Genomic DNA, 18,404 nt, shown 5'->3' on the forward strand with positions numbered 1-18,404 from the left:
ATCCTCCAGTTTGTCCCCTTGATCAGATCCTGGAAAGAGCCAATAGCAACTCATTGCTGTCAGCTCAGTTCAGACCCCTCCCTCAGGCCATTCACCAGGGAGCAGATTCCCAGGGGCTGCCAGATCTCAGGATCCCAGAGGCTGTTTATGAAGACATCACCTTCCTGACTAGCAGCAGGTTTGGATAATGTTTGGTGGTACCCAGAACGGGTCCAAGTCCCACCCCCCACCCCCAAGGATCTGGGAGGGAGTTTGGGTGCTGGGTGCAGGCTCTGGACTGGACCAGGGGGTTGGGGTGCAGAAAGGGGTTCAGGCTCTGGGAGAGAGTTTGGTTGCTGGCTCTAGGAGGGGGTTGGGGTGCAGGAGGGGATCAGGGGGTTGGCGCTTACTTCGGGCAGCACAGGCTCCCGAAAGCAGCCCACACACCCTCTAGCAGCAGCTAGGGGCAGGGGCATCAGGGAGACACCCTCCTCCCCCAGGGTCCGCAGCAGAGACGTGCTGGCCGTTCGGGGAGCAGCGCGGAGTGGAGTGGGTGGGCAGGAAGCTGTTTTAGTCCCGTTGTGCGCGCTGGAGGCTGGGGAAGAGGGGCGGCGGCCCAGGTCCTTTTAAATCGCTCGGGGACAGCAGGCGGGCCCGGGGGGAGGCACACAGGGTGGCAGGTGGGACCGGGGGAGAGACCAGCTGTGACAACGGAGCCGGGCCCATAGAACTCGCCGCCCCGTATTTTCCCCGCACTCACCTACCTGGAGTGGCTGGCTCAAGAGCTGAGGGCGGAAGAGACCGGGGCTGCCCCACAAGGCTTGTCCCAGCCTTTGGAGAAATTCCATACTTAGGAGCTGCAGTGAACCCTATGAGTTTAATAAACGCGTTTACGTACAAAGTCCGTGGCGGGCTCAGGGTGGGGCTTCAGGAAGCTGCTGCAGGAAGCTGCTGTGGGCTAAAGGGAGGCGGCGGCAGGGTCGCTGTTGTGCTAAGTACTGGTGCAACAGCGCTGAGAGGAGGAGCGTGCACTCCCAGAGCAGGGAGCGGAGACCAAGCCGGGCCATGTCCATGGGATTTCTGGGAGCTCAGTCAAGCTGGGTTCTGATAAATCGTGCGTTTCTTTCACACCAACCCCAGCTCCTTCCACAACAGGAAACGCAGGGGGAGCAAAAAGCCAAAATGGTGCCATTTTCCTGCTGCCTGTGCAGACGCTTCAAGCCAGAGACACCCCCCTGCAAGCCTCTCCAGCAACCTTCTGCCTAGCAGTCTTTATTTGCAACAGCAGCCCCCTGACACCAATATGACAATTCACATGCAGGATCAGGCCCTTTCCACCTCACTCTATTATTGCTCCATATTTAATATGGGGGGAGGGGGAGACAGAATTCAGCAAGGCGGGTCTAAGCTCCGGGATTCCTGCACTGGAGTGCAGATGAGGAAGGAGCTGAAAGCCAGGCAGCTGAAGGGCCACCAATCCTGCCTGTGGAGGCTGATCTGGTAGGCGTGCTCAGAGGCTGCCAACTGAATCTAGTCCCATTCAGACTCTGGCTATAGAAGAAAGTGGTGATGTCCACCTAACTTTTACCCCAGTGGTTAGAGAACTCATCCGGGCTGTGGGAGACCCAGATTCAATTCCCCTCTCTACCTGATGTATGGGAAGAAAGGAGCTGAATAGGGGGTCTCCCCCACCTCTCAGGTAAGTGCCATAACCAGCAGGCTACAGGGTATTCGGATTTAGGTCACTGTCAGGCTCTGCTATTTAAGCTGTTCTACTTTGGATAACTAAAGAGTCCTTGAAGCAGGGGGGTGCTGGGTTTCCCATCTCCTAGGACTGGACTCTACAGTTGTTCTCAAACTCTCTGTCTTTGGCCTAATGACTCTTTAAGTGTTTATCCAACGTGGAACAGCTTCACCGGGAGATTGAAGGAGACCCACCTCTGGACATCCCATCAGGCTGGTGGTTAAAACAACCCTGTTGAAACATTTTTTCCCCTCTTGGACAGAGGGAAGAATTGAACCCAGATCTCCAACCACTGAGTTACAATTTATAAGGTGGGCACCACCTCCTTGCATGAAGTAAGGGAGGCCCCATAGTTTCACAGGAAACCACTTTGGCACCTAAGCTGCCTAACTCCAGGAGTGTGGTTCCCAGTTGTGAATTGCAAGCAGAGAAAGACATGTCCCTGCAACCTGGACTGTGACAGGGCAGGAAGTAGGATACAGGGGGTCCCTGGTATAAGTCTCCCCCCTAACCTTTGTTTCACATATCCGTCGCTCATCAATAGGGGTGTTCCGATTCACGTCGGTCCCAATCTGCATATCCATCATTTGCAGTATGTACTGTACTGTAAGTTGAAAATGATGGATACGCCGATTGGGATTGACATGAATCTGAACACATTCCCCTATTGATGAACGATGGATATGCATAGCCACAGGTGGGCCACGGCCCACCCACTTAATATCCAGGTCCATCCACCCAGTCCCAGCTCTGCTCCTACCCCAGCGCTTGCCTGCCCAGTGCTCCAGCTGGAGAGCAGGGTCAGGGCATGGGGGCTTGCCCAGCGCTGGTGCTCCAGCCACAGAGTGGGGTCAGGTGCTTGCCCGGCTCTCCTGCTGGGGAGTGGGGTTGGGGCTCAGGGGCTTCCAAGCCCCCACGCCTTGACCTCACTCCCTGGCTGGAGCAGCAGGCAGGCGAAAAAAGCCCCCGTGCCCTGGCTGGAGCACTGGGCGGAGCGGAGCAAGCCCCCACGCCCTGACCCCATTCCCCAGCTGGAGCGCCAGGCAGGTGGACCAAGCCTCCAACCCTGCCCCCCGACAGGAACGCCAGGCAGAGCAGGGCAAGCCCCTGCGCCCCAGCTGGAGTGCCGGGCTGAGTGGAGCAAGCTCCTGCACCTCGACCCCGCTCCCTGAGAGGAGGGCCAGATGAGCAGAGCGGGGCAAGCTCCGAGCATAGGGCGGGGGGTGGGGGGCATAGCGGGTGGGGATGTGGGGACACACATTTTTCTGGGAGCCCCTGGCCAGAGCATCAAGGGCCCCCCCTTGCAAGGCTGGCTGAAGGGGGGGAAGGCAGCCAGATCGCTCCTACTCCTCCACCCCCCGTCATTGCCAGCACTAGCGTAGCTAGTGGGGTTCAGGGGAAGCAGCCGCTTCCCCTGACCACATTCCCCAAAAGTGGCACCTGCTGAACGGGGCCGCGGGCTGGCTCCCACCTCCTGGCGCTCTGGCCGGCCCGGCCAGCGGAACAGGCTCCCAGCACTCCGGCCGGCGGAACGGGGCCGCGGGCTGGCTCCCGGCGCTCTGGCCAGCCCAGCTGGCGGAACGGGATGGGGGCTGGCTCCCAGCGCTCCGGTAGGCCCGGCCGGCGGAATGGGGCATGAGCTGGCTCCCAGCGCTCCGGCCGGCCCAGCATGCTCCTGGAGGTTGGTTGCAGAACCAGACTCAAAGTTCTCAGTCTTCAGGGCCTGTTTTTATAAGGATTTATCCTCATTCAAGTCTATAGGATTTGCTTTGTCATGCTGTTCTCACGTTTGAAGTGATAATCAATCACTGTTCTCATGTTGGCAGTGATGAGAAATCACGCAGATGGCACAGCCATGACAGTTGGTTGTTATCTTGTTCTTTGGTTCTTCGGCTCCCTGTCCTTGGGGAGCTTGGGGGTGGATTCTGGTTTGCCCTTGGGGTTATCCAGTTCTCACTCAATGCATTTCTTCAGCCAAATGATCCTGGGATTATAATTCTAAAGCTGGCACTTCCAACCTTTTATGACCCATTGAAACCAAACATACATTCACACTCTATTTCACTTAATAAAATGTAGATGTGATAAGAAATATGTTATGTATCCTTTAACATAACCCTTCTATAATTACTGGGGCATGATAGGCTTCAATAGATCTGTCCATACCACTTGCTACACAGGAAAAGAAAACAAGCAAGATAAAAATGCAAAGGGTGGGAGTTAACAAATCTTATTGCTGCATTCCGGAAAGCAATTGTGGCAGCAGTTATTTTTACTAGTTTGTCTTATCACTTTCAGAACACTCTTCATCTCGGGATGTGCTGGTACAATTAGCACAGACCTTGTAAATTTAACAGATGTGTTTCAATTAGCGCAGCCTTAGCAGGCTAGCTGAGATACTTATTTTTTTCTAGTGGACAGGCCAAATCCAGGGTCAGTTCTGAACTATGCTTTCCTAGGGTTACCATATTTCAGCAAGCAAAAAAGAGGACGGGAGGAGCCCCGCCCTAGCCCCGCCCCTGCCCCTCCCACTTCCCGCCCCCCCAGAACCCCCAACCCTCCCCCCCGTTCCTTGTCCCCTGACTGCCCCCTCCTGGGACCCCTGCCCCTAACTGCCCCTCAGGACTCCACTCCCTATCTAAGCTTCCCTGCCTCTTGTCCCCTGACTGCCCCAACCCTTATCCACACCCCCACCCCCAGACAGACCCCTGGGACTCCCACGCCCCATCCAACCACTCCCCACCCCCTGACAGCCCCCCCCCAGAACTCCCAACCCATCTAAACCCCTCTGCTCCCTGTCCCCTGACTGCTCCGATCCCTCTCCACACTCCTGCCCCCTGACAGCTCCCCCCCAGAACTCCCAGCCCCCCACCCCCCCGCTCCTTGTCCCCTGACTGCCCCCTCCTGGGACCCCTGCTCCTAACTGCCCTCCAGAACCCCACCCCCTACCTAAGACTCCCTGTTCCTTGTCCCCTGACTGCCCCCTCCTGGGACCCCTGCTCCTAACTGCCCTCCAGAACCCCACCCCCTACCTAAGACTCCCTGTTCCTTGTCCCCTAACTGCCCCCTCCTAAGACCCCCCCCAACTGCCCCCCAGGACCCTACCCCCTACCTGTACCCTGACTGCCCAAAACTTTCTCCACTCTCCCCAAAAAGCCCCCCCCCGTTTCTTGACTGCCCCCTCCAGAACCTCCCTGCCCCTTCTCCTGCCCCCCTTACCCTGCTGCTCAGAACAGGGTGTTGGGCTCTGTGCGAGCCGGACACGTGGCTGCGCTCCCCAGCACAACAAAACCCGGTCCCTGGCCCTGCACAGTGCTGCCGGACCGGGCTGCAGGGGAGAGCTGCCCTTGTATCAGCATAAAGTGCTCTCGCTCCCGTTTTGCTACGCTGCATGGCAGAAACCGCTCCCAGTTGCAAAAGGGGAGGGCTGCACTTTGTGCTGATACACTTGCTCAGAATGCAGGGCGGATCCGGCTCCTCTACAGCTGCTCCGGAGTCCAGCCCGGGACTTTCCTGCAGCCCTCCCAGCCGCTCGCTCTGCTCTGCCGGGGGAGGGGGGAAATCCCGGACATTGTGAGTGCTTTACAAATTCCCCCCGGACGCTATTTTTAGCACAAAAAGGAGGACATGTCCGGGTAAATCCGGACGAATGGTAACCCTAGCTTTCCCATACCATAAATGCATTAATTACTATTTCAATCCAACAAGGGTCCCGGCATCAACACCAACGGCTCCTTCTAGGAGGGTCAGAGTTAAGTGTGGACCTTGTTCCAGGGGTTAATAATAGAAGAATACTTTTCTCTAAGCCAGACAGAGCCAGGAGCAGACCCAGGTCAGGATCTTGTAGGGGTTATGCAGACTCCCTTGCCCCTGGCACAACATACAGCTCACACACATTCTTGCTCTCACATCTAGCTAGATGCACTCTGCCCCATGCCAATGCAATCTCCTCCCTCCTTTGGGTCAGTCCAACATGTCTGTGTACTCTGGTCTGGCACTGGTGTGTGGCGTGAGCTCAGAATGGTGTGTTGGTTATGTGGTCTCAGCTGTCCTGTCAGCTCTAGGCTGAGAGTTTAGAAGAGACCCCTTTTGCAAGTAGCTGGCTCTCCTCCTCAGAGCTTTTTCTCCTTTCTTTGTTTTCTTTCTGAATTTCCTAGGCTGGTTCCTGTCCTGCCCTTCCTCTGTTCATTTGCTCAAACCCTCCCAAGGGTCAGAGTTAATTCTGTGTATTTAACTGCCCTCCCTAACCCCACAGCCAATCAGGTTTGTGCAGAGTAGCAGGGAGAAAGGAGGGGAAAGGGAACGATCTCTTTCACCAGCTCCACACTATTATACCCCTCATTTAAATAGCACTGAGGACACCATAAGTAATAAGCAATAATAGTAATAAAAACACCATTTTTAAATAAATAACATAAAATAAATGTTGTGAAACCATATTTACAGTGGATTACAGGAAACAGTACTATTCAAGCAATCAGAAAAGGCGCCTAACTCAGTCCCTTAAAGTATTTCATAGGTAACAATTTTGGCCTGGCAAAATTTCAGTGGATAGTTTAAGGTTCAAATTTAAGGTCATCTGGCTCCTTGTGTGTGCCCTGCACTGGTCAGGACATCTTTCATGGTCCAGACTATGAAGCCCAACAGCGTCATGGTAGATCCCACTGTGCAACCACAGGGTGTGAGCAGCCATGATGTGGAAAGTGACCTCTCCAGTTCACCCACACTGTTTAGCTGCACAGTGATCCCCACTGTAAGTAATGTCTATAAAGTGATGGCTCCCTTGTCCCATCAGAATTGACAAATTCATCTAAACTTTTTTGATCTCAACTCTAACCAATTTCCTCCATGATCACAGCCTCTACCTGCTCGCTAGAGCCATGTGGTGTAAACTTTCTCTTATACAAACTATGGGCTTGCATGGGAATTTAACGTACAAACACAGCATTGTCTTACACCTTTCTCATGTTATGGTGGTAATGTCAGTGAGTCCAAGACTATGATATCCACAAAGGTCTTACGACAGTCTGGCAGGCTGCAACAAAATGTTTTTACGTCTCTTAATACACTGTGATGTTGAGTCTCTCAGCTCATGTGCAGCAAGCAGGGCAGGGCTGATCACCTGGCCCAGAAAGAGGGTGTAGCAGTTACTGGGCATGCTCTGTTTGTTTCTAAAGCTGTACAGGTAGTTTTTGTTGTGGACACGCCCCTGACAGGTCACTTCCTGTTTGGTAACCTTATAGAGCATGGTGCAAGGAGGTTGGTACCTGGAGTGGGGCTGGCCAGGGACAATGGGGCATGGCATGGGGGGGGCAGTCCCACTCCACCCAGCCCAGTGCAAGGGCACTGTTTATAAACCTGCAGCCCTGTGCTGCCAGCATGCCCCTGCCCATGCCATGCCATGCCACACCTGCATGGGTTAAGGGTTTTGGTGTGGGGGGGTTCAATGGGGGGGTCCAGGTGCCAGGGGAGTGGGGCTTGATGGGGTGAGCATCCAGGTGCAGCTGGTTGACGATCAGTGGGGTGGGGAGCTCATTAGAGAGGTCCAGGTGTAGGGGGGTAGGGCTTGTCAGTGTGAGGGTTTGATGGGCCTACTTAATGGGAGAACCCAGCTGCTGCTAAGGGGATGCTGCATGCTGAGCTCCCACTTCCCTCTGCAATTCCCCTATCCCCTTTTCTTCTCTACCCCCCTCACCTCACTCCCACATTCCCTTCCCCCTGACCTATTCCATCCCCCTTCCTTCCCCACTGCCTCTTCCCCTCACTCCCCTTCCCTCATTTGCCCTGCCCCACCTTATCCAGCCCCACCACGGGCACTCACTGTTACACAGAAAGCAGGAAGGCTCCCAGCACACAGAAGGGGAGCACAACTGACACCAGGACCCAGGAGGCAGCGTTCAGCTGCAGAGTAAGCAGAGCCCAGACACAGTGTCCTTCAGCTGGGCAGCTCTGTGCCTGCAGAAATGGAGGGGGTGCAGTGGCACATAACCCCATGTGTCCCTATGCCTCACTTCTAAAGAATGCCCATGGTCATCCTGCTGCCTCCATCCCCCACATGGCTTCCCTGCCATTTTCTGCAGGGAAACAAAGGAATTCTGTGGGGGAGGGGCGTTTTCTGCAGTCATGCAGAATCCCCCCAGGATTAAGGTACAGACAGTGGTGTCAGAGCGCAGCACAAGTGGAGTGGACTGGAGCCACTTCTTAGCATGGGCCAGGCCCCATGGCAGCACTGGCACCATTGTAAATGTGGTACTGACAAAACTCTTCCCAAATTCATGTTGACTTTGCTGAGTTTCAATGAACAGAAAAAGGTGCCACCACTTCCCTTCTAGCCTTTAGCCCATTGGCTGGGCCCTCAGCTGGGAACCCCAGGTTCAATCCCCCCTTGTGATGTGGGGATGGAATTGGAATTTGGGTCTCCCTGCTCCTCCAGGGTGTCTGTATGAGGCTTGCTCAATCTCTCCTGCTGAATATGTCCCCCTGTGTCTAAACACTACCATGGGCACTGGGGCAGAAAGTGGGAGTAAGAATGACTCTGCAGCCCAGTGGGTCAGGCCCCCACCTCAGAACCCCAGAGTCCAGCTCCCCTGCTCCAATGACCCTGTAATTATTGATCCGTAACCACAGTGATAGGGATGGGGTTGCCTGGCTGGAAGGTGATGCCCCTGGGGCCAGCTGGTACGGAGAGTCCCCACTGTGCCCCCTGGAGCAAAGCTGCTCAGCCAGTGTTTGTGTGGATGACACCAACCTGCTCTTATCAACAAACCAACCACACACAAGCCTCAAAGCAACCGACATTCCCTGACTCCTGCCCCTCCCTTACCCTTCCCTCATCCCTGTTCTGAAGTGCCCTACCACTATCCTCCCCACTCCCTCTTTCCCCACCCTGTCCTCTCACCCCCTTTCTGCTCCCCTGGACTCATGCCCCTCTTCCCTGCTGTGTCTCCCTGGAATGTGCCTCTGCCCTCCAGCTACCTCTGCCCCCCTGGATCCCACCACCCTGTCCTCCTGACCCTGTCCTCCTGATCCATGCCCCTTTTTCCCCCCCAAACACCCTCTGTTCCCTGGAGCCCACTCATCACTTCACCACCACTCTAGCCCCTGGCATCCACCTTTCCCCCTCTGCTCCCATGTCTCCCACCCCTCCCATCATGCCACATCACTGTCCCCCCCCCAGCCCTACTCTCCCCCATTCTCACCACCCCTCTATTCCCGATGCCTGCCTCTCCCTTCACTCTTCCTCTGCCTTGCTGGAGTCCATCTCTACCTTTGCCCCTCTCTGTTTCCTTGGCACCCCCTTCCTTTGTTCCTTGTGCCTGCCTCTTTCTTCACCCTCCCTTTGGGCCACTCCTCCCCTCACCCCCTTCTACCCTCCGGGTCCCAACTCTCTCCTCATCCTCCCTCTGCCCCCTTAGTGCCTACAACTCCCTTTGCTCCCCTTTACCCCCCTGGGGCCTGTTCCTTCCTACACCCCCCTCTCTCTGTATCCCTTTTATGCACCTGCTCCCATGCCCCCCATTCTGCCTTCTGGTGCCCACCCCTACCATCCTCCCCCTCTCGCTCTTCATGACTGCACTTTCTCTCACTCTCCTGTTGCCCCCAGGGGTCTTCCCCTTCCCTCCCCCTTCTCCCTCTTGGAGTTTGCCCCTCCCCTCACTCCCCCCTTTGCTCCTCTGGCACCTGCCCCACCCCACACTCACTTTGTCCCTTTCTCATATACACCTTCCCTCACCCCCCCCTTTGCACACCCCCACCCCATTTTTCTGCTTGTCACCTGCAACTTCCCCCACCCTGTCCTTTTCCCACGTGGTGCCCACCCTTTCCTTCTCTCCCCTCTAATTCCCTGGTGCCAGCCCCTCCTTTTGCTTCCCCTCTATCTCCCTGCCACCTGCCACTCCATTCACCCCTTGTGTCCCCTAGTGCAAGCCTCTTGCTTCTCTCCAATCATACCCCAGTGCCCGCCCCTTCTCTCACTCCCCTTTGGCCCCCTGGTGTCCACCCCGCCCTTCTCCCTTGGCACCAACTCCTCCCCCACCACCCTCTACCCCCTGATGCCTGCCCCTCCTCTTCCACTTCAACGCCCCAGTGCCCACACCTCCCATCACCCCACTCTGTCCCCTGCCCTTCCCCTCATCCTGCTCTGTCCCCACCCCCCCAGTGATCACCCCTTCCCTAGCCACCCCCGGGCTCCTGCCTTACTCTTTCCCTCTGGTGCCTATTGTGATGGGTTGTCACCCCAGGGGTGCAGTCTGGGAGCCATTGGAACCGCTGTGCCCCCTGACAATTCAGGTGGGCTGGCCTTTCCGCCTGCTTTGCTGGTGATATACAGCCAGCCTCTCCAGGGACTGTTATCACCCAACAAAACATCAGGTGGCACCACACACCAGAGTTACCTGAGTGCTTTACCTAAGCCATTCAAGGACAGACATCCAATTTCCCTCCATAGACTGAAATATTAATCATTTTATCCATGTGGAAATTGAGGCAGGGGGAAGGTTGGTTCAATGGGCCAGATTCACCCCTGTACCAGCAAAGGAGAGAGGGGAGGGGCCATTTGTGACTCTGCTGTTCAGTGGCTGCAGGGGCTGGTGCAAACCTTGGCAGAGGCTGAGGAAGTTCTGAAGTCCAGCCAGAGTTACATCCCTATGACAATGACCCCTGTGTCTCTTGGCTAGGGTTACCATACGTCCTCTTATTCCTGGATGTGTCCGGCTTTTCGGCACTCAAACCCCCGTCTGGGGGGAATTGCCAAAAAGCCGAACATGTCCGGGAAAATGGTGGCTCTGCTCCTCCCCTGACTCTTCGGCTCTGTTTAAGAGCCGAGCTGCCCAAGCGCTACCGCCTTCGGGCAGCCCCCATGCCTCTGGACCCTGCGCCGCCGGAGCCCGGGAGGGGAAGTGCCCGGCTGGGGGCGCAGGGTCCGGAGGCAAGGGGGCTGCCCAAAGCCCGAGTGCTACCGGCTTCACGGTTTGCCGGGCAGCCTCCAGACCCTGCGGCCCCAGCTGGGCGCTTCCCCTCCCGGGCTCCGGCGGTGCTGGGGAAGCGCCGGCCGGGGGCGCAGGGTCTGGGGGCTGCTCGGCAAACAGTGAAGCCGGTAGCGCTCGGGCAGCCTTTTCCGCGTGGCTGGGAGTGGGAGGGATGAGGGGGCGGAGTTAGGGTGGGGAAGGGGTGGAGCTAGGGGTGGGGAAATGGGCGGGGCCAGGGCCCATGGAGGGTCCTCTTTTTTTATTTGTTAGATATGGTAACCCTACTCTTGGCCAGCTGTGCAGAATGTCAGAGGCCCAGCTTTACACTGCCCACGTCCCTCTTCCACACCACTCCCCAACCCTACCCCATTACCAGGCCTCTCAGGAACACGCCTTGTGCCTGCAGCTGCTGTGGAGGAGGCACAAGAGGCTCCTATGCCGGATGAAACCATCACCGTGGGGGAGGAGCTTTCTCCTTCCCTAGAGCCCATTTGGTACAAACTAGCTGTCATACAGGACTGGACTACAGTGCTGAACTGGGTCTAGATTTAACAAGTGGCCTTTAATTTAGGGGCTATATTTTGGGTTCCAACCTTTAGGATCCCGGGCCTGGTTCTCAGGGGGTTGGGCACCTACAGCTGCCACTGACTCCACCTGCAGCTGTGGATGCTAAATAGCTCTGGAGCACCTGCCCTGCAGTTCTCTAGTTGGGAGAGAGAAACTCAGATGCCCCAAATAAGGCCATTTTGCTAAAGTTTGGGTCTTAATGTTGTTACTTTTAAGTAATGAATTAATGTGAGACATCCTAATGCCTGGGCCCCTGCTACTTCTGCTCCATTTGTCTGCTTTCCACTTATTATGTTAAGTATTCAGCAATGGTACAGGCATTGGCAGCAGGTATCATAGGCTGGGGGAGGCTGCGCCCAGGAGTGAAAGTAAATGAGGACACTTACCGGTATGGGGGTGGGGTCTGGCCCCCTGAAAGGGTGGGGCTTCAGGTGGAAGGGGCAGGGCTGGGGGTCAGCATCCCCCAGCCAGCCCTTGGACCATGCCGACCAGGGCTCCCATGTTGATTTAAAGGGCCCCGGAGCTCCGGATGCTGCTGCTGCGGTGGGGCAGCGGGTCTGGAGCCCTGGGCCCTTTTAAATCGCCGGCCCCAGGGCAGCTGCTCCTTTTGCCCCCACCCGCCCGTCAGCAGCCGGGGGGCAAAAGGGGCAGGGACGTTAAAGCACTGCAGGGTCCTTTGCCGCAGCAGTGCTTTAACGTTGCTGTGCCCCCTCCGACCCTTCTCCCCCGACTGTTGGCGGCCCTGCCGATATGGATCCTACCAGCAGGGCCCCCGACAGGGGAGGCAAAAGGGGCAGGGACATTAAAGCACTGCTGTAATGTGGGCTGGATATGGGCTGGTGTGGGTTCTTACCGGTAGGGAGTAGCGGCCCGCTTTCACCCCGGCTGCGCCTCCTGAAACAGCCAGGCATGTCCCTGCCTATGCTTCGCCCCCCAGACCTCTCCTGCTTCCTGCTCTTCAGCTCCCCCTGTGCTGTGTCTCTGGCTCTGGCTGCAGCCCCGCTGCCCACCCTCCTGACAGTCTTGGGCTGAGGGGACTGAGGCCACATCACTCCCAATCCTGGTGCTGGGGGGGGGGGGGGGGGGGGCGGCTGGGGCCACGTTGCCCACCCTCCCGGCACTCCAGGGCTGGGAGGTTGGGACTGCGCTACCTGCCCTCCCGACACTCTGGGGTTGGGGATGCTAGCCTGGGGCAGGGGCCAGCAGCTGCAGTGGGGGGCTCTGGGCTCCAGTGCGGGGGACATGGAAGGGGCGGGGCCTCGGGTGGAAGGGACAGCGTAGGGAGCAAGCCTCCCCCAACCCGGTAAAATACAGGATGCCCTGGCCTGGGGCCCCCTAATGACTTATCCAAAGTGCTTTACAATAGTTATCTAACAGTACAAACAATATTTGGAAAGATCATTAAGTGGTCCGCCGAGACCCTCAGTGATTTTCAAGTGGTCTATGGAAAAATAAGTTAGACTACAAAACAATCAAGGTACCTCATTTTATTTTCATTTACATCCTATTACTTATAGGAGGAGGATGAAGAAAAAAAGAATGAAAAACGGGGGCGGGGGGAGATAGGAGAGAATGTTCTTTTTCTTGGCTGGGTCCTAAGGAGGGGCCCCAAAAATGAAGCTGAGCACACGGCCCCACTAACTCTAAATCTGCTACTGCTCAACCGGTGGTTCACATGCTGCCCATGGGTACAAGAGTCATTTCTTATGCATAGGTTTGGACAACCGAGATTGTGTTCCTAAGAGACCAGAGGAGCTATGAAACAGGAGCGGCTAACGGGAGTTTTGTGAGGGAGTTTGAGGTGGGCTAGTTACACTTAACATTCTTTAAACTGCTTTAAATTTAAAAACAGAACCACCTCCTGATAAAAACAAAAAAACAAAAACAAAACAAATCAACAAAGGAACGAGCTTCAGGATTAAAAAGAGAATGCAGGCAGAAGTCCAGCAACAGAGTGGGGGCTATCCAGTTTATTTCACCCAATGCAAGCATGTATGATTACCTGCCATATGGGCAGGAGGCAAATGTGTGTGTTTGGTGCAAAGAGCTCCTGGCCCTCAGAGACCATATACGGGCTTTGGAGACCAGAATGGCTGAACTGGAGGAGCTAAGGGAGACAGAGGTACATAGACAAGATTTTCCAGGACACAATAGAACAGTCCCACCCCCAGTCTGGCAGCCTCTGTGCTGTTGATGAGGATGGAAGTTTCAGGGAAGCAGAAAGAAACGATCCCATAGTTGGGACTCTCCTTCCAGATGAGGGTTGCGGTATCCTCTCACATTGCGGATACCTCTCCGGGGGAGTGAACTACATTTATTAGTAAGAGACAGGTAATACTTATGGGGGATTCGATCATTAGAAACATAGATAGCTGAGTTTGCAATGACCGGAAGAACCACATGGTGACTTGCCTACCTGGTGTGAAGGTTGCAGATCTTTCGAAACATCTTGATGGACTTATGTTTAGTGCTGGGGAGGAGCTGGTGGTCATGGTACATGTAGATACCAATGACATAGGGAAGGATAGGAGAGAGGTCCTGGAGGCCAAATTTAGGGTTGCTAGGTAAGAGATTGAAGTCCACGACCTCCAAGGTAGTATTCTCTGAAATGCTTCCAGTTCCACGCACAGGGCCAGTTAGACAGGTAGAACTGCAGGGTCTCAAAAGCATGGATGAGACAATGGTATAGGGAAGAGGTTTTTTTTTTTTTATTAGGAACTGGGGAAACTTTTGGGAAAGGAGGAGCCTATACAGGAAGGATGGGCTCCACCTAAACCAAAATGGAACCAGATTGCTGGCACTTAAAACTAAAAAGATTGTAGAGCAGTTTTTAAACTAAGGGCTGAGAGAAAGCAGACAGGTATGGAGGAGCATGTGGTTCGGACAGACATCGCTTAGGGGAGGATCTGTTAATGGAGATTCTCTATGCCCTAGTAAGAAGGAGCGGATGTAAGATGATAAAATATAGGTAGGATCTGATGAGAAACAGTCAAGTGAAAAAAAGTCCCATTCAATTACATTATGTAATGGCAGACAGCTAAAAAGTGACAAGTTTTTAAAGTGTTTATACACAAATGCTAGAAGTCTGAATAATCAGATGGGTGAACTGGAGTGCCTCATATTGAGTGAGGATATTGATATAGTAGGCATCACAGAAACTTGGTGGAATGAGGATAATCAATGGGACACAGTAATATGGGGGTACAAAATAAATCAGGACAGAACAGGTCATGCTGGTCGGGGAGTGGCACTATATGTGAAAGAAAGCATAGAATCAAATGAAGTAAAAATCTTAAGTGAACCGAACTGTACAATAGAAACTCAATGGATAGTAATTCAGTGTTCTAATAAGAATATAGAAGTAGGGATATATTACCGACCACCTGACCAGGATGGTAATAGTGACTGTGAAATGCTCAGGGAAATTAGAAAGGCTATAAAAATAAAAAAAACCTCAATAATTGGGGATTTCAACTATCCCCACATTGGTTGGGTACATGTCACCTCAGGTCGGAATGCAGAGATAAAGTTTCTTGACACCTTAAATGACTGCTTCTTGGAGCAGCTAGTCCTGGAATCCACAAGACGTAATTCTTGATTTAGTCCTAAGTGGAGCACAGGATCTGATCCAAGAGGTGAATATAGCTGGACTGCTTGGTAATAGGGACCATAATATACTGTATATACTCGTTCATAAGCCAAATTTTTTTAGTAATAAAGGGAAGCATCAGAAAAGGGGGTTGGCTTATGAATGGGTATAGAGAGGGAGAGGTGGGACACAGCCCCTTCCCCCAACAGAGGGAGCAAGGAGAGGTAGCAGAGCCAGAAGGGAAGAGGCAGGGCCAGAGTCTCTCCGCTTCTGGCCACACTGCTCTCCACAGCCTCCGAAGCAGCTGCAGCTCCAGGGCTGACAGGCTGCGGCCGCGCTGCCCGGCCTGCTAGAGCAGCTCTGGCCAGGCCAGAGACATCCTCCCCTGGCCCGCCCCAGCTAAGATGGGAAGGGATGAGATGGGGAGAGTGTGGGAGTCTCGGGCTAGGGGTGGAGTCATGTGGGGGGTGGTCACAGGGGTTACTCCCCTGACCCACAGCTTCTACCCCTCCCCCCAAATCTCCCCACCAGTTGCTGTCCCGGCTCATCAGAGTAAGCCACTGGCGGGCCGGGACACTTTGTTTACTTAGGTTTACCTCTGTGCCTGCGGACGCTCGAGGTAAACAAACCATCTCAGCCCACCAGCGGCTTATCCTGATGGCCCGTGAGCCAAAGTTTGCTGACCTCTGAATTATAGGGTCAGCTTATGAATGGGTCATAAACATTTTCCATTTTTACTTATTCATCTTGGGGGGGCGGGAGTCAGCTTATAAACTAACCAGTTTATGATCGAGTATATACGGTAATTAAATTTAACATCCCTGTGGTGGGGAAAACACCACAGCAGCCCAACACTATAGCGTTGAATTTCAGAAAGTGGGACTACACAAAAATGAGGAAGTTAGTTAAATAGAAAATAAAAGCGCCAAAACTGAAATCCCTGCAAGCTGCATCGAAGCTTTAAAGATACCATAATAGAGGCTCAACTTAAATGTATACCCCAAATTAAAAAACGTAGTAAGAGAACCAAAAAAGTGCCTCCGTCCAGGGGTAGCAAATCGGTCCAGGGGTAGCAAATTGTGATTAATGGGTTGTGCCTGTCACAATTTGCTACTTGTGCTCTTTCCCCATCTTCTGGTCCAGGGGTAACAAATTATGCTACATAAGGACACCCCTGTCACAATTTGAAACTATTGTGAAAAACTCTATTTTAAATTTGCATGCAAAGAAAGATATGTAAAAAGGATGAAATCAAACTGGAATGGGTACAGAGAAGGGCCACTAGGATGATCCGAGGAATGGAAAATATGTCGTATGAAAGGAGACTCGAGGAGCTCGGTTTGTTTACCTTAACCAAAAGAAGGCTGAGGAGGGATATGATTGCTCTCTTTAAATATATCAGAGCGATAAATACCAGGGAAGGAGAGGAATTATTTCAGCTCAGTACTAATGTGGACACGAGAATGAATGGATATAAACTGGCCGTCGGGAAGTTTAGGCTTGAAATTAGACGAAGGTTTCTAACCATCAGAGGGGTGAAGTTTTGGAACAGCCTTCCTAGGGAAACAGTGGGGGCAAAAGACCTCTCTGGCTTTAAGATTAAGCTTGATAAGTTTATGGAGGGGATGGTTTGATGGGATAAAGTGATTTTAGTCAATAGGTCAATAACGTGCCATCGCTGGTAATTAGCAACAATGGTCAATGATGGGATATTAAAAGTTACTACAGAGAACTTTTTTCCAGAGGGTCTGGCTAGAGAATCTTGCCCGCATGCTCGGGGTTCAGCGGATCGCCATATTTGGGGTCGGGAAGGAATTTTCCTCCAAGGTAGACTGGCAGAGGCCCTGGAGGTTTTTTTGCCTTCCTCCGCAGCATGGGGCAGGGGACGCTTGCTGGAGGAGTCTCAGCAATTTGACGTCTTTAAATCATGATTTGGGGACTTCAACAGCTGAGTCAAGGGAGAGAATTCTTCCAGGAGTGGGTGGGTCAGCTTTTGTGGCCCGCATCATGTGGGAGGTCAGACTAGATGATCATAATGGTCCCTTCTGACCTTAAAGTCTATATCTGTTAACTGCCATGAAATTATTATTGTCTAACCACTCATTATTTGCAGACCCTCCTGATTTCCTGAAGCTGTGAACATTTTAATAGATAAAAACAGAAAAAAATGCTTAAAACCCACAATTCTGCACAACTGTGAAAATTTGAATAACTAAAACTAGAGAACATGCTGAAAAATATTGATGTTATCCATCAAAATTATTAAAAAGACAAAACACTGAATTCTGTCAAGCCTATCTAGGAGGATTAGGAGTGTAAAGGCCCATGGGAAGAAGGGGAAGTGTATAGGGCCATTGGAGGAAGTGGGGCTTTGAAGATATTGGGAGGCATGGGGAGGAGGGGTTAAGTTGTGCATTTTATTGTGTAAGAAATATTGCCTTGACCCTGTATTTCCCAATTTTCTGATATTTGTTTAGTTTTTATTCTAACACTAATGTTCCTATTGCCCCTTTGCCCCATGGCAGAAGATTTTTCAGCAGGTCATTTTCCCATTACAAGAGAATTTGGTGATACAGTCAGGGTATTTTTTATTGTAATATTTAATTGTGGGGTATGGGGGGGGTTGTCTCTGGACTGTCAAACCATAGAGATTGCAGAGTGGTCGAGATAGAGCAGCTAGTTTCATTGATCTATGGATTGTGCAGTCTGTTTGCCACTGTCTTCTATGATCCATTACTGAGTTCATCCATTTAATACATTAGTTCATGAAAAGTGGGACCTTTCCAGTGCCTTAAAGAAGTTCTTTACAAGCCTACAAGGAAGTTTCTTGTAAAGGGATGGTGGCTGTATAGCTTTACAGCTCCCTTCCTGTCCTGCTAAAATCCATCATCAGTAGTTACTTTGCTTCCCCCCATCTAATATTCATTGGATGTTATTCTAGAACTGTGTTAATTTAGCATGTTTATGGATTCTGCTCCATCTGCAGCCTTTTACAAAAATCCTAAAAAGCAGAAGCTGTCAGGCAGCCTCTTTGCAGTGAGGATGGCTGATCATGGAGATGCTGCCCCATTGAGACTGTATGAAATTATGGACTGGCTAAAACAATTCTCAAATGAGCATACTAGCTTGAGAAAAATAGCTGAAGACATAACTGGAATCCAGACTAGAGATGGGTTGTTTCACCAGTTGCTCCACAACCTAGGGTGCCTCACAATGCTTTGCTGTTGTAGCTCCCAACTTGGGTCACTCACAACCAGCTTGCCAGCATGCAGGTCACACCCTGAATGTCTGTATAGCCACAGCCCTGGTCCAGCAGCTCTGCCCCCACCAGCCTACATTACTGCCTGCAAAGTGTCCCCAACATACTGCCAGTCCCCAAGTTCTCCCCAAAACATGCATTCTGCACAGACCAGCCCTCACCTGGGCAGTTCAGATAGTATAGGTCCATTGCCCAGTAAGGGGTCAATATAAACAGTTTGATACTTCAAATAGAGTTACCCAACTGTAAGCGTGTGGGACTCACCCCTGCGGTGCCTCCTGCTGGTTGTCTCTGGGAATT

At 52.9% G+C, this 18,404-nt stretch overlaps 1 protein-coding gene and 1 long non-coding RNA gene across 15 annotated transcripts in view; one reads left to right on the forward strand and one right to left on the reverse strand.

Moving 5' to 3' along the window:
- The window catches only part of LOC101935884 (butyrophilin subfamily 1 member A1-like), a 53,860-nt gene extending 52,448 nt beyond the window's left edge, over nucleotides 1-1,412 (reverse strand). For 2 of the 13 annotated variants that reach the window (XM_042845613.2, XM_065562460.1), the window contains exon 1: nucleotides 744-990. The gene's annotated coding sequence lies outside the window, so the exon portion shown is untranslated. Of the gene's footprint in view, nucleotides 1-739 lie in introns of all 13 variants that reach the window. The other 11 variants (XM_065562466.1, XM_065562457.1, XM_065562469.1 and 8 more) reach the window with 9 other exon arrangements.
- Nucleotides 1-18,404, forward strand: part of LOC135974469 (uncharacterized) — a 25,139-nt gene continuing 6,735 nt past the window's right edge. Inside the window, exon 1 of one of the 2 annotated variants that reach the window (XR_010591727.1) lies at nucleotides 1-178. This is a non-coding gene — a long non-coding RNA (uncharacterized LOC135974469). The remainder of the gene's footprint in view (nucleotides 179-18,404) is intronic. The other variant, XR_010591728.1, reaches the window with a different exon arrangement.

The sequence above is a fragment of the Chrysemys picta genome, chromosome 12, assembly GCF_011386835.1.
Source record: "Chrysemys picta bellii isolate R12L10 chromosome 12, ASM1138683v2, whole genome shotgun sequence".
Taxonomy (NCBI): Eukaryota; Metazoa; Chordata; order Testudines; family Emydidae; genus Chrysemys; species Chrysemys picta.